The sequence below is a fragment of the Anas platyrhynchos genome, chromosome 20 (genome assembly GCF_047663525.1).
Source record: "Anas platyrhynchos isolate ZD024472 breed Pekin duck chromosome 20, IASCAAS_PekinDuck_T2T, whole genome shotgun sequence".
Taxonomy (NCBI): domain Eukaryota; kingdom Metazoa; phylum Chordata; class Aves; order Anseriformes; family Anatidae; genus Anas; species Anas platyrhynchos.
The window spans coordinates 8987718-9001149 of NC_092606.1; the positions used below are offsets into that span (position 1 = coordinate 8987718).

Below are 13432 nucleotides of genomic sequence, written 5' to 3' on the forward strand. Positions count from 1 at the left end.
CTTTTGTTGACTATTAATTGCCCATGTAGCTCCACTTAGGTGCATGGGGAGAGATCCATTTCCTTCATGGCGTAGCAGAGACATAAATTACATGAAATTAAGGAAGGTTTTTTCCACCCTGTGCAGACAACCCTTTGTTACGTGTTTGTTCTTCATGGAAAACATTTAGTCATTAATCTTACGCAATGCAGTTGGGAATTTCAAGATAAAGAAATCAAGAGCTCCAACATGCTTTCTTTGAGGGATGTTTTCACAAGGTATGCTGAATCCCATGACGAAATCATCTGTAACAATGACGAGAAGAGCCAGAAGGGGTAGAACAGCAGTAACTTTCTGGTTCCTTTCAACTTTCTTGGGAAATTGCAACTTATGCCTAGAAAAGAATGGGATGAGTTTGAAGAATGATGTGATGATGTGAGGTAGTGCCTGTATCTCGATGGGTTGCAGTGTTTAATGGGATCCTGGCTCACAAACTAATTTCTTTTCTCAAACAGTCTTCATGGAAATGCACGTGTCAGTATGGGTCACTGCTGTCACCCTGCTTTCATTCTAAATAATAATGGATGTTTAAGAACTGGCAGAGATTTTTTTTTTTTAATTAGCTCAGTCCCTCGGGCACAGCTATATTGCATATCATAAATTCCACAATTCTATTATTTAATGTTCTAATGTACCTTGATAGTACATATGCTGCTGTTCATGAGGGGCTTAAAATTTAGCTGATTTAATTTCTAGCCTTGGATTTTATTGTAGAATATTAAATACATTTTAATTTAATCCCCTGTAATGAGAATGACTGGTCACTTTTTCTGATTTGTTAATTTTCTGCAGGTGTATTACCTCTGGTAGTACCTGGCCTAGGTGATTTCCATGCCATTAACTCCAATACGATTAATTAGTTATAGATAACTGCAAAATAAATAATCTTTGTGTTTCACCATCCTTTCAGCCTTCTGTAGCCTTCCTCCTATCTGAGAGGAAGAGAGCCTGTGTAAGATTGTAAGATTTTTACCTGCCCGCATCAAACTGACTATGAGTGATCCTCCTGCCTCAAGCTCTTCCTCAGCATCTGCATACCTGCACCTTCAGCCTCTGCCCATCAACCAGATTTTCATCAAGGGAGTGTCAGGATTACAGGGTTACAGAGTAGTCCAGGATCATCAGAGTATCCTGCAGGGAGTGCACAGCAACAGAGTACGCTGGATTGAATGGTAGAGGCAATGACATTATTAGTATTTATTTATTTGTTTTTAACATCAGCTGTTTTTTTGCTAGAACACAAAAAGCATACCAGTAGCTTCTGGGCAGCTTTTCCATTTGTTTGTAATGTTCTTTCTATTGATGCTGTGTCCCAGTAATCAATAAAACTTGATTAAGGATAATAGTGAAAAGCAGCAGCCTGCAACCTCATTAAATGTAAAAATCCAGTACAGAGAGTGGTGAGTAGAGTCAAAGAATCACGACTCAAAGGACAAATATGTGACTTCAGAATAGAAGAAGCTGAGGCTGATGTTTCCAGGATTTTTTCTCAGGACTTTGTCCCACAAGAAGGAAGCTACCACTTCTGGGCCTTGGAGGTGATTACAGGGTTTCTTCTCCTGTCCAGCTGTAATCCAACTGGGTTACAGTAACCCAGTTGGGTTACAGCTGGACAGGAGAAGAAACCCCATGCAGGTAAGTGACTTGTTGAAGTTTTGCTCTCGTTTCAGATCAAACCAGAAAGGTTGTTTTAGGATGATTGAGAAAAACGAAATAATTAAGGAAGAAGTTGTTTTTTTTTTCTTGAAGCTGGAAGAATGCTTTGGCTAACCTTAAATGCAATATTTTATTTTTGTCTTTAGTAGATTTGGTAGATAAAAGGATTGTAGCCATGATTAAAAACATTTTGGAGTGAAATGCCATTTCAAAATTTTATAAATTATTATTATTTTTTTCTTTCTTTAGATACCTTTTCAAGTAACAGTGTGATGGAATGCAAGCAAGAACCTGAAATGTTTTCTTTGAATGTGGATTCCTCTATTCCAATAAGGCCTGGTTGTCACCAGCTCTATTTGTAGGTCTATGTAGCAGTAAACTTGTGTCTTGATTTTGTGACTTGGGACTTCTACTCTTTGAGTATAACAGAGTTGGAAAGTTCAAGGTTTCCAACTGCAAATTTCTAAAAACTGTATTAAACAGTAAATCAAACTATCGGTATGATGCAACTGTGGATTGTTTCAATTTGCCATCTGGTTTGCAGGTTGTTAAGAGTATTCATTGTTCTTTCTCCATCTTTTCTGTAGCACCACAAAGGCATAACGCTCACTTCTCCATGAAATGGGAGTGTCAGATCTAAACTCTGGCAGTTGTGACTTAAAACAGTAAAGCAGCATTGGAAATTCCTGAGATAGGTGAGTTTCTCCTGGGTTGTTTGGTGTTTCTGGGAGCGTGGGTATCTTGTGAGAGAGGAGCCAGCATGCCTGAAATCGTAATTCTTTGTTTAAATGCTTCAGGCTCTAGGTACAGTAAGGGGCAAAACCTTATCTCTGGAGAGCCTTGCCTTGCACCGTGGCTGTGATGGGTTTAGAGGTTTGGTGAGGGCAAAACTCTGGGATGGTTTGTAGGTGGGGAGGTCTGGCTGCGATACTCTGTGCTGGTAGAGTTGGGAAATCCTGCCTTGAGGTAAGGTGTTCACTGCCCACATTCTGCAGTGGTTCCCCAGCTCTCTTGCCTCTGTAGCTGCAGCGTACTGGAGCTCAACCATTGTACAAGGATTACAGGCTCACGCTTTCTCAGGCATTAGTAAAGTATGTTCCAGGGAAATTCTGTCTCCTAGATGCATCAGTAGCATTAAAGCAATGTTTGAATTACCACATTTCAGAAAGCAAAATGAGATGTTAAAGTAGAGGTACCTGATGGATGATAACTTACATGCTGGTCACTTAGTGTGTCAATGCAAACTTGGCATCATACTTCATAACTTGCCCAGTTAATCAGGCCTGTGTATGAAATTGTTTCTCTTTTTCTTTTCTCCCAAATGGAACGTTAAATGCAATCCACTTTTTAGAAGCTGTTTTTAATTTTGACCGTCCAGTAACATGCTCCAGTAATGAAACCTATACCTTCATTTAAAGGTCCTTTGTGTAATTTATAGGCCCTATTTTCTTTCCTCATAAATTCCCACCCTGCTTTCTAGGGAAGCAAAGTGTACATTAGCCACTCTCCCAGGAGACTTCCATACTGTGCATGTAACAACTGTGAGATAATAACTCAGCCTAGGAGGGCTGAATGCACTCCGTTTCCAGCACCATGCAGAATTGGGTCCTCAGCGTGACCCCAATATGAGCCAACAAGGGGCTCTTTTTTTTTCCAGGCAGTAGAGTTTTTGGTGTATGTTTTTTCCAAAGCGCTGACTCCTGGGAGAAGGGGGGTGTGGATTTTCCTTTTTGCTCAATTTGTGTGTAAGTCTCTGACACAAATGGTTCTTTGAAGTATCTTTAGGATGCTGTAGGGCAACCATGTTTCTCATTTTAAAATATCTTTTAAATGACTAAAATCTTCAGATGTGCGTGTTTGTATTCATTACAGGATGTAAGCACAAAGATACAACTGCTAACGTGCATAGAAAGTCAGCTTGGTCAAGCTACACCACTGTTGCAATTTCTCTTCGGTCCTGTGGTTGGGGACCTTTTAGATTAAATTCATTAGTTCATGGTAGTTTTGAGATGTAACATAAGCCTCCAAAGGGATCTTAAGCTTCTCTTTTTTATTAAAATGAAATCTTCCCTTGGCATTTCTCTAGGCACTTCTCCAGTCACAAATAAAAGGGACATTGCTGAAGGATATTCTGCTGCACACTTAAATGCCAGCAATCCAATTAAAGAAATGTTTAACCTTTTGTAAATAAAGCTATGGCTTGGACTGCCTTTTGGCTGAAGGAAAAAAAAATAACTAATTTATTATTAAGCTTCTTACCCAAGACTGATGTATGTATTCACAATATGGTTTACAGCATTATAAGCCCAAAATACCATTAAAATCATTCCGTCCCAGAAGGTCAACCGGCTGCTGACTTGGAGGCCGAGCTCTGCTAAGGGGGGCCCTTCTCAAAAGCTACCTCTGAGTCTGTCACAGCCTCTAGCCACAGAACTTCTGATCCAGGCACTAGACTCTTCCCAGTATTATTTTTTTCAATATTTTTGCTTTTGGATATGGCTTTTACTAAAATGAGGATCATTTCCCAGTTTCAAGCGGTACCCGTGGATTTAGATAGGAATGTGTTCGAAGCTCTGAGAGGCTTTGTTCCGAGTCTTTGTCAAAATCATGTTCCAAACTAAACAATTAGTTCCAAATCTGAACATCAATTTTGTACAGCCTCTAGAAAACATAAGCAGTGTAAAATGCCGTGCTACAATTTATCTTGATTGCCTCTTTTGCTTCTGCTCAGAAACTTACTCTGTTGGGATGTCCTGTGCAAGAAGATTTGTCAGAGATACCAGCCCAAGCCATGCTCCGCCAGGCCTGCTAGCAAAGCTGACAAAGGCTCGCAAGGAGGGTAGAAAAGAGGAGGCATCGTGTGACTCTGCAGGGCTTTAAACAGCAATCTCTGTGATGGTAGGAAAACCCATGTGCAAATCTCAGTAACAGTTTAGATGATAAATTTGGACCAAGACAAGGTTCCTAAGTAGAACTTGGTTATTTTACTTGACTGGCTGGCATGCTTGAGGCATGTAAGCCTACTTGAATTCTGAAATAAAAGCAGCATGCTTTGAAACGAAATAGAACTGAAGAAGAATTGTGCAGTACACAAGTGTAAGATATCACCTCTACATCTGCATCCCAGCTTAACTTTTCTCTATGTATTCTTGCTTTCCTGTTGTGGCAGCCCTGAGAGAGGTTACACGAGAAGCTCTGAATACCTGTGGTCCAGCAGAAAGCATTTCTGAGGGACTAAGCGGCTCAGGCCAGTGGATAGCAGTATTACACCTGCTACAAGAAGGCACCAGTGGAGAGCTCTGAGCCTGGAGGTGAGCCTGAGCAGTCCAAGACAAATAGACGGTGAGTGTGCCTGAGCAACAGCCTTGAACCCACATGGCAGGGTGGCTGGAAACCTGTGGGGGCGTGGGGTGGATTACATTACATTGCAATTACCATTTCTCACAGCAGCCTTACTTCTGTCTGCACATTTCATTTGCTCCAAACACTTCCACAGCAAGGGTTGAAAGATACGCCTGCTCATTGTACCAGAAGGGAAGTGCTGTCCTCAGTTACTCTATGTGCATGTGCTGCACAGAAAAAGGTTAAAAGATAGTGTGAAAGATCAGACAGGAGTCCAGCACTTTTGAGCCTCTTTGGGACAGTATCTGAGCTCTGTATTAGAAGAGTTTCTTGTTCCTGAGGTCACAGTATGAATAAGAACAGCATAAAGAGGAGTGATGAATAGCAGAAATGGAGGCAGGCACTGCATGTTATGATCATGCTTAAAACTAAGCTTACTATTGTTGTGTAGCTAAGATCCAAGCAATTGTGATTTTTCAATTTGTGTGATCTTCCTCTGTGTGGCTCTGTGAATAAAATACGGTTTATATGAGAGAGAGGAATTGCACATAGATAATTCAAACTATTTTGTCCCAGTTGAACTTAGTAGACCAAAACCATGCCATGTCTCATCAGCTGTCAAGGTTCAGTAGTGGGGTACTCAAGACAACAACAGTGAAGATCCCATATAGCAATCATTGCAGCAAAAACCTTAAAAGGTCTTAAAATCATAAAGAGAGGTTTGGTCCTCATGTGATCTGTGATTCAAGCCTGTTAATAATAATCAGCAATAAAATTTAAGAAAGGAACATTTCTGTAAAACTAGGGAGTGTCACCTGTTGGAAGGATTGCTTTAGTTTTGCAAAATTTCTTGGAAAAACTGTAAGGTAGATTTACAGCTGAGTTGATACAGGTTGCACTTCATGTTATCGTACAGGTTGCAGAGTCTGGCTGGGTTCTTGCTCAATTTTTCTTCTTTTGCAAGTACTGCACAAACGAGAATGCTTTTGGCTTTGCATAATCAGTTAGGTTTTTACTGACCAAACCAGTATGTACCTTCTCCTGTCCCCAGTTCCTTGGAAGAACAGCAGTGCAGGGGTTTCAGGAAGACTATCCTAGCGTTGATCCTTTTTCCAAAGGAAAAACATCTCTGTTCAGGATTTCAGTGCCAGAAGTCACAAAGGGCCATTCTGAGGGTGGTAAGGCATTGTCACTGAGCTGCAGTGCCAGTTCTGTGTGCAGACTTGGTATATTGCTGCTGTTGAGATTCCCTAATGCTAATCTCACACGCTGTGATACTCATGCCAGCCTGCTATAGGATGGGCTTCTGAATGTCTTTAATTGGTGGGAACACAGAGGTCCATTGTCTGCTTGTCTGCTATGTGTGTGGCTTGCCAGCTGGCTTATTCTTTTATGTTTGTATTGCTCCTTGCTTGCAACTTGGCATGGTTTTTGGGGGTGTTTTTTTTTTTTTTTTTGATGTTGCTTGCAAGGCAGATATATTTTCTTCCCCTTGTAAGCTATGGAAAAACCTAAAGCTTCTTTAAAAAAAATAAAAAAATTAAAGCAATTCAGCTTTTTGAAAACGCATAATTGAAGAGCTCTGAAATAATTGGCTTATTATAGTGCACCCGTAAAAATGAATTTGCATCTCATTTATGAACTATTAGATTCCCTATTACATGAGACTGATTGTTCTTAATGTGACTTGCATGTAATTTAGCATTCTTTACTCAAACACTTTGTAGCTAAACACTGGGGGAGGGAAGTTCATTCCAAAATCATGGTGCTAGATCTTAGATTATGGAGCATTCACAAACTGGATTCTGCATGTTGTGCTCTCAGCCTGCCGTTTGCCTCTATATTCCCATCCCAGCTATGTACTGTGCTGCAGAAGCCTAAAACTAGCAAACTTATTTTTTCCTTACTACTTCTTCACCAGTAAGACCTGGTCATGCTGCCGTGAGGGGTGTGATTACTGAAGGTAAGTGTGAGCTGCAAGTAGCCGGGTAGTTGCCTCGTGCCATAGATGCACTTCTGCTCACCCCTCAGCGTGACAGTGCCCCAGGCTTGTTTAGCCTAAGGGGTCTGTCTGAAGTCTGCTCTCCTGGACTTAAGGAGAACAGACCTTGGCCTTTTCCACGATCTGCTTGGGAGAGTCCTATAGGATAAGGCCCTGGAGGGAAGAAGAGGCCCAAGACAGTTGGTTAATATTCCAGGATTACCTTGTCTAAGCTTGTGAGTGATGCATCTCAACACAGAGGAAGTCAAAGCAAAAATGCCAGGAGGTCTGCATGGCTGAACAGGGAGCAAACTCAAGGCCAAACCATCAGAAAAAGGAAGCCTGCAGAGGGTGGAAGCAGGGACAGACAATCTGTGAGGAATACAGAGATACTGTCAGAGCATTCAGGGAGGGAGTAGGGAAAGCCCAGATGGAATTGGATCTGGCCAGGGATGTCAAGAGCAACAAGATGGGCTTCTACAAGTGCATCAGTGACAAAACACTAAGGAAATTGTGGGTCTGGTGCTGAATGAAGTGGAAGACCTGGTTACCCAGGACAGTGAAAAGGCCAAAGTGCTGAATGCATTTTTTGCATACCTTTTACCAGGTGGAGTGGCCTTCAGGAATCCCAGGTCCTAGAGACTAGGCTGAAAGGCTGGAGCAAGGAAGATGTACCTTTGGTGGAAGAGGATCGGGTCAGGGAATACTTAACTAAACTGCACATGTGTAAGTTCATGGGCCACAATGGGATGTACCCACAGGTTCCGAGGGAGTTGGCAGGTGATTGCAAGGTCACTCTGTAATCTTTGGTCAGTTGTGGCACTGGGAGAGGTGCTCAAGGACTGGAGGTAAGCACGTGTCCCTTCTGTATTCAGGAAGGGCAAGAAGGACAAAGGGAAGTACAAGCTGGTCAGCCTCGTCTTGATCCCTGGGAAGGTGGTGGAACAGCTCATCCTGGAAACTACTTCCAGACACATGAAGTAGATCATCAGTAGTCAGTGTGGATTCACTGAGAGGAAGCCATGCGTGATGAGCTTCCATAATGAAGTCACCAGCACAATGGGTGAATGGGGAGCAGAGCAGTGGATATTGACTCCTGTACTACAGGAAAGAGAAGAGAAGCTGTTGAAGCCTGGGCTGGATGAGCTGTCTGTGCAGTGGATCAAAAACTGGCTGAACAGGCCCAGAAAGCAGTGGTCAGTGGTGCCAAGTCCAGTTGGAGTAAGGAGTGGAGTACCCCAGGAGGTCAGTACTAGGTCCAGTGCTGTAATGTCTTCATTAATGCTCTGGACAATGGGGACAGAGTGCACCCTCAGGACATTCCCAGATGTCACGAAACTGGGAGGAGTGGCTGACTCACCGGAGGGCTGCACAGCCATCAGGAGGGACCTCGACAGGCTGGAGGGGGGCTGATGGAAAGTTCGTGCAGTGCAGAGCCCTGCCCTGGGGAGGAACAGCCCCAGGCACCTGGACATGCTGGGCGCTACCCAGCTGGAAAGCAGCTCTGCAGAAAAGGTGCTGGGACTCCTAGTTGACACCAAGTTGACCACAAGTCAGCGGTGTGCCCTTGCCACTAAAAGGCTAATGAAGTTCTTGGCTACATTAGGCCTGGTATCGCCAGCAGGACAAGAAAAGCAATGCTTTGCCTTTATTCAGCATTGGTGAGGCAGGTTGGAGACCTGACCTGTGTCAAGTTTCAGAATGCCCCCCAGGACAAGAGAGATGTGGACATACTGAAAAGAGTCCAATGAAAGGCATCCAAGATGGTGAAGGGACTGGAGCACCTCTCCTCTGAGGGGAGGCTGAGGGCTGGGACTGCTCAGCCTGGAGAAGAGGAGGCTCAGGGGGACCTCATTGATGTCCATAAATAGCTGAAGGGATGGTGCGAAGAGAACAGAGCTAGGCTCTGTGCAGTCTCCTCTTTGGAGATCTTCAGAAGCAACCTGGAGGTGGGCCTGGGCACCCTGCTCTGGGCAGTGCTGCTGGAGCAGGGTTGGGCCAGAAGGACCCAGAGGTCCCTGCCAGTGTCAGCCATTCCGTGTTCCTGTGCCAGGGACGTGAGCTGCAGCTGACAGCATGCCTGCAGCACAAGTGCAGTGCGTGGATCACGTCTGGAGTCCCCCCGTAAGGCAGTTGGGTGGCTCATTCCCAGAGCTCAACCGTGCCACCCTCAGTGGATTTGTTGGTGGTTGTGGTGAGAGCAGTGCCTGACCTCAGTACCGGTGTGCTGCTCCTGGAGGTAACGTGCCTGGCAGAGGGCTGTAGGTGCTGCACGTGTTCCTCATGGAGCTGCCCTGCTGGTCATGATCTGTGGGGTGTCTTGGAGGATTTGTAAGTGAATGCTTTCCAGCTGGTGGGCTGGGCAATCTGCATGTATCAAGGTGTTGGAAACAGCCATCTGTTATGCTACCGAAAGCTCTGTTCTACCAGAAACGGGACGCAAACACTACCAGAAACCATCACCTCCCCCGTATCCTTCTGTCGGCCTTTCCTGTGCATCACCATTAGTCTGGGCAAAGTTTAGGCGTTAGTGTAGGCAAATGTTATTGCAAAGTCCAGACCTGATTCCCTTTACTGCATTTCAAACTGCAGAATAGGAAAAGAAACTCAATTGTTTGAGTTTCTGCAGAATTAATGAGCTGTAATTTCAGAATATCTTATTTACTATAGCGAGCAAAAGGCTAAAGAAAAGATGTACCTAAGTGCTCTCCAACAGACAGAAAAATGGAATGGTTTAGAGAGCTAAGATACTAATGTTAATCCCTCTTCGGACACAGGCAATTAAGAAAATATTGCTGCTAAGTGTTGAGCAGCAACAGGTATAGCAAGCCCTGGGGTCATTGGTTTGAGTGTCAGTGGCTTCAAAAATGGGATAATTCTGCATGCATTTTTTTCTGGAAGCATGTGGAGAAGTGAGCTTTTAATTGATCACTTTGTTTAGCTGATGGAACACGTGGTTTAATCCAGGGCAAAATCCCACTGCTCCAGTTGGTTATGGGGCAGTGAGTAAGTGTTGCACGGAGTGAGGTGAGGGGAAGGGGAGCTGGACTGAAAAATTACAGAAGGACCTTATGCTCTCTCAGGCAAAGTAAACTGCATACAGACCCATTGACTTGAGTAACCAGCAACAGTGAGAGCAGGTACGCCAGAACAGCAGTGACATCCTTTGTGTTTCATTTGCCTTTCTTGACTGTGAACACTCTCAGAACTGCAGGTGAGCAGCACAACACTTGTATAGAAGGACCTATGACACCAAACAGCCAGGGAAGCATGATTTATCCCTGTAGCCCCCTTCTCCTCTTGCACTGATTTATAACAGAGTTTTAACTTGGCCTCAGAAACGTGGAGGTACTGCACCTTTAAAAGCTACCATTTCACATAGGAAATTATTCCCTTTCTGCATTAGGGCAGATGAGAAAAGTGTCAGTGCCGGTTCTGGGCGTTTCTGGGCTGCCACTCGCTGTTAGGGGAACAATGACTCCAAGTCTGAGTTGAACCTGACTTTGGGGCTGAAGGTAAGGAAGCACATGGCAGGCACACTGCAGAAACAGGGGCTCTGCAGCTCAGCAGGTCAGGCGATAGCCTGCTGCAGCTGCTCTGTTAGCATATTTCTTCCTCTCCATCCCTTGCACTGCACAGCAGACTTTGTTATTGTTTTGCTTAGAGGTCCTTTTACACCTCAGAGTCTGCAAAGGGTTGTAATAGAGATTCAGAGTTCAGGGGTTAAGCAGAATTGATCTGTTAGCTTTTCCAGGACGGGTGCTCTGCTGCCCTGGCCTTTGAAGGATAAATGTCTTATTCAGACAAATCCACACCGCTTTTCAGAGCGACTTAGTTTGCTGCACAGCTGTTGTCAGGGAGCATGGCTGGTGCCTACATTACTGGTGGAAGGCAGCAGGGAACGGGCTTCTGGCTTCTTTTGGGGAGGAAGGGAGAAACATGCATTTTCAAAGCAGCTTGTTGTTTAGCAAATGTCTGTTTTTAATTCCCAAATAAACACATTTTCAGTCTGTTCCCATGTTGGAACGTGGATTCTGGGCACCATTTAAAAGGTTCCTTTCAGCTTATGCTAGTTGGCAATCAAAAGAACCCATCAGCCTGGATCAAAAATTGGAAGTCTCTGCTTGGGCTAAAACTTGCAGTTGCAAGTAAAGAAAGAAGCAGTACAGAGGTGAGGCTGTAAGATTTACCCCACATTTTCTTTTTTTTTTCTTTTCTTTTTCTATTTTTTTTTTAAAAGAAGCATATTTTATGAAGAAGGCTTAATTTCTCCCACCAGAGTTGAAGGTTGTGTCTGATGACACTTGCTTGAAATGGAGGGAGGAAAGAGCTAGGAGAAAGGTTGTCCTCACACAACAGAGGTACAGAAATTCTGTGGCTTTGCCAGTGGCACAGGAAATCTGCAGGAAGCTGAGAACTGGATCCTGGAGTTGCACGTAGCTCTTGTCTCCTGGAAGCAGCACTGCTGCTTGTTTACAAGTATTTTTCTTTTTAAGGACACACCATGGTTATTAATAAGGTAAATTAAAAGGGCAAAAGTCGTAGAGAGACAGCGGAGAGAAATCCTTACACCTGTTACCATGTTCATTACTCGCCACTGTTTGTGTTTTTTCACTGCCACAGATCACAATGCAGACATAATGCTAATTATCCGTGCAGGAGGTCGTTTTTGCATGCTAAAGGAAAACACTGGTATGTCTTGCTAATTTGATTTTAATATCTGTGCCACGCTATTGTTTGGCCTAGAAATTAGATTGCTTTTTACTAATATAATTGGCTAATTAAAACATCTTCTTCTCTAGGAGATGGGGAAGATACCCATGGTCCTTATGTGACTTGGGACATAATAAAGTAAACATGAGTCAGTTCCTAATCCAACAAGAGCTCATTTGGAGCACAAAGAAAGGAGAGTGCTTAATGCAATCTCCTTAACGAGCTTTTGAGATAATTTTGGGTCCAGTCTTTCACCTTTGTAGCGGAGATAGAAACACTTGGAACTTCGAAGAGTGGCACTGTAGGACTGCTGTGGCAACCAATACCTGACTACCATCAATGTCATGTATTTGCAGTATTCTGTATTTTTAGTCATTGTAAGCTTCCTATGTGGGGCTAGTTCTGTGATATAAAGCAATAGAAAAGAACAAAGTTGCACCAAAACATGCTCCTTCTCCCAGCAAAGAACAGAGCTGGCTTTGCAACCTGATGCTCAAATCTTGCTATTTCCTTGCTGTAAGCACTTACCACCAGGTCTGAGTCCCTGGAAGGGAAATTACCATGGGTCAAGCCACTGCTTTCCTCTCTCCCTCGGTTCAGAGGTGATGTGGGGTAGACAGGTGAGGAGGGGACAAATGTTAACCTCTGCCAAGAGAGTGGAAATGGAAGAGAGCGGGAAATAACTTCCAATAAGCAGATTGCTCTCCTGTCTTGGATGCCAGCTGTGATAGTTACAGCCTCTTTCCCCAGGACACTCATTGGATTCCACATTAATACAGCACCCTTCAGACAGGGCTCAAGGAAAAATCACAATCCATCTCTGAGTCTGGAAAGAGTTTTAGAGACTTATGCTAATCATATTTAATTTGTATGTGCAAATGATTTTAACTAAATGTAGCTTCCCTTAGTATCTTCAATTAAAAGCGCTGGATGTGCTCCAAAGTTGCAAATTCCTTCACTAAGCCAGTAGGGAATGATAATGAATTATTGCTAATATAGCCATAAAGCTTTTATTTGCATAAGTAATATGAAGCTAATGTGTGGATAAAATTAAACTTTAAAAATGAAATATTATTAAAACAAAACTGTTAATGAATTTGGACACATTACTGAGCAGGTATATTTGGCAGCTGGCTAGAACAGATAATTCTAATAGAAGTCTAGTTGAATCAAAATCAATATTGAACATTACATAACACGTTGGAGATAGTTTAGCAAGTTATATGTGCTCATCTTCTCAATTCTGATGTGCTTCATCATTGTTAGCTTTCACAATCTTGACTAAAACAAAAGAAGGTACGATAACGGAGGAAGGTGAAATGAATCTCTGAATTTGAGTATTTCATTCTCTCCTTACTGCTATAATTAGGTTGTCTGGAGAGAAAGTGCTCTGAATTCTCAGTAGTATGCAAGAGGACTTGAAGATTGAAAGTCACGTTATAGGTAGGTGCTGGACTTGTGTCCTCCTTATACCAGCAGTATTGGTATTGTATTAATGATATTACCAAGGCTTCACTTTATTCTTCTTGAAGTGTTCCACTAATCATTTTTTCACTCTTCCATATCACAGAAATCTTTCCTCAAAGTATTGTGGATGTTTAGGGCAGCAGCAGTTCAGGGGAATTACTCCAGACTAAAATAATCTCAAGAGCGGAACATGGTTAGATGAGAGAAATTATTCCAAAATAGTAAATTCTGCCT

The 13432-nt window shown here is 43.1% G+C and overlaps 1 long non-coding RNA gene across 4 annotated transcripts in view; it reads left to right on the forward strand.

Moving 5' to 3' along the window:
- Positions 1–13432, forward strand: part of LOC106016501 (uncharacterized) — a 331834-nt gene that overhangs the window by 23495 nt on the left and 294907 nt on the right. For all 4 annotated transcript variants that reach the window (XR_011804222.1, XR_011804223.1, XR_011804224.1 and 1 more), the window contains exons 10-15: positions 950–1211; positions 1945–2053; positions 2283–2390; positions 4427–4593; positions 4865–5037; positions 7626–7744. This is a non-coding gene — a long non-coding RNA (uncharacterized lncRNA). The remainder of the gene's footprint in view (positions 1–949; positions 1212–1944; positions 2054–2282; positions 2391–4426; positions 4594–4864; positions 5038–7625; positions 7745–13432) is intronic.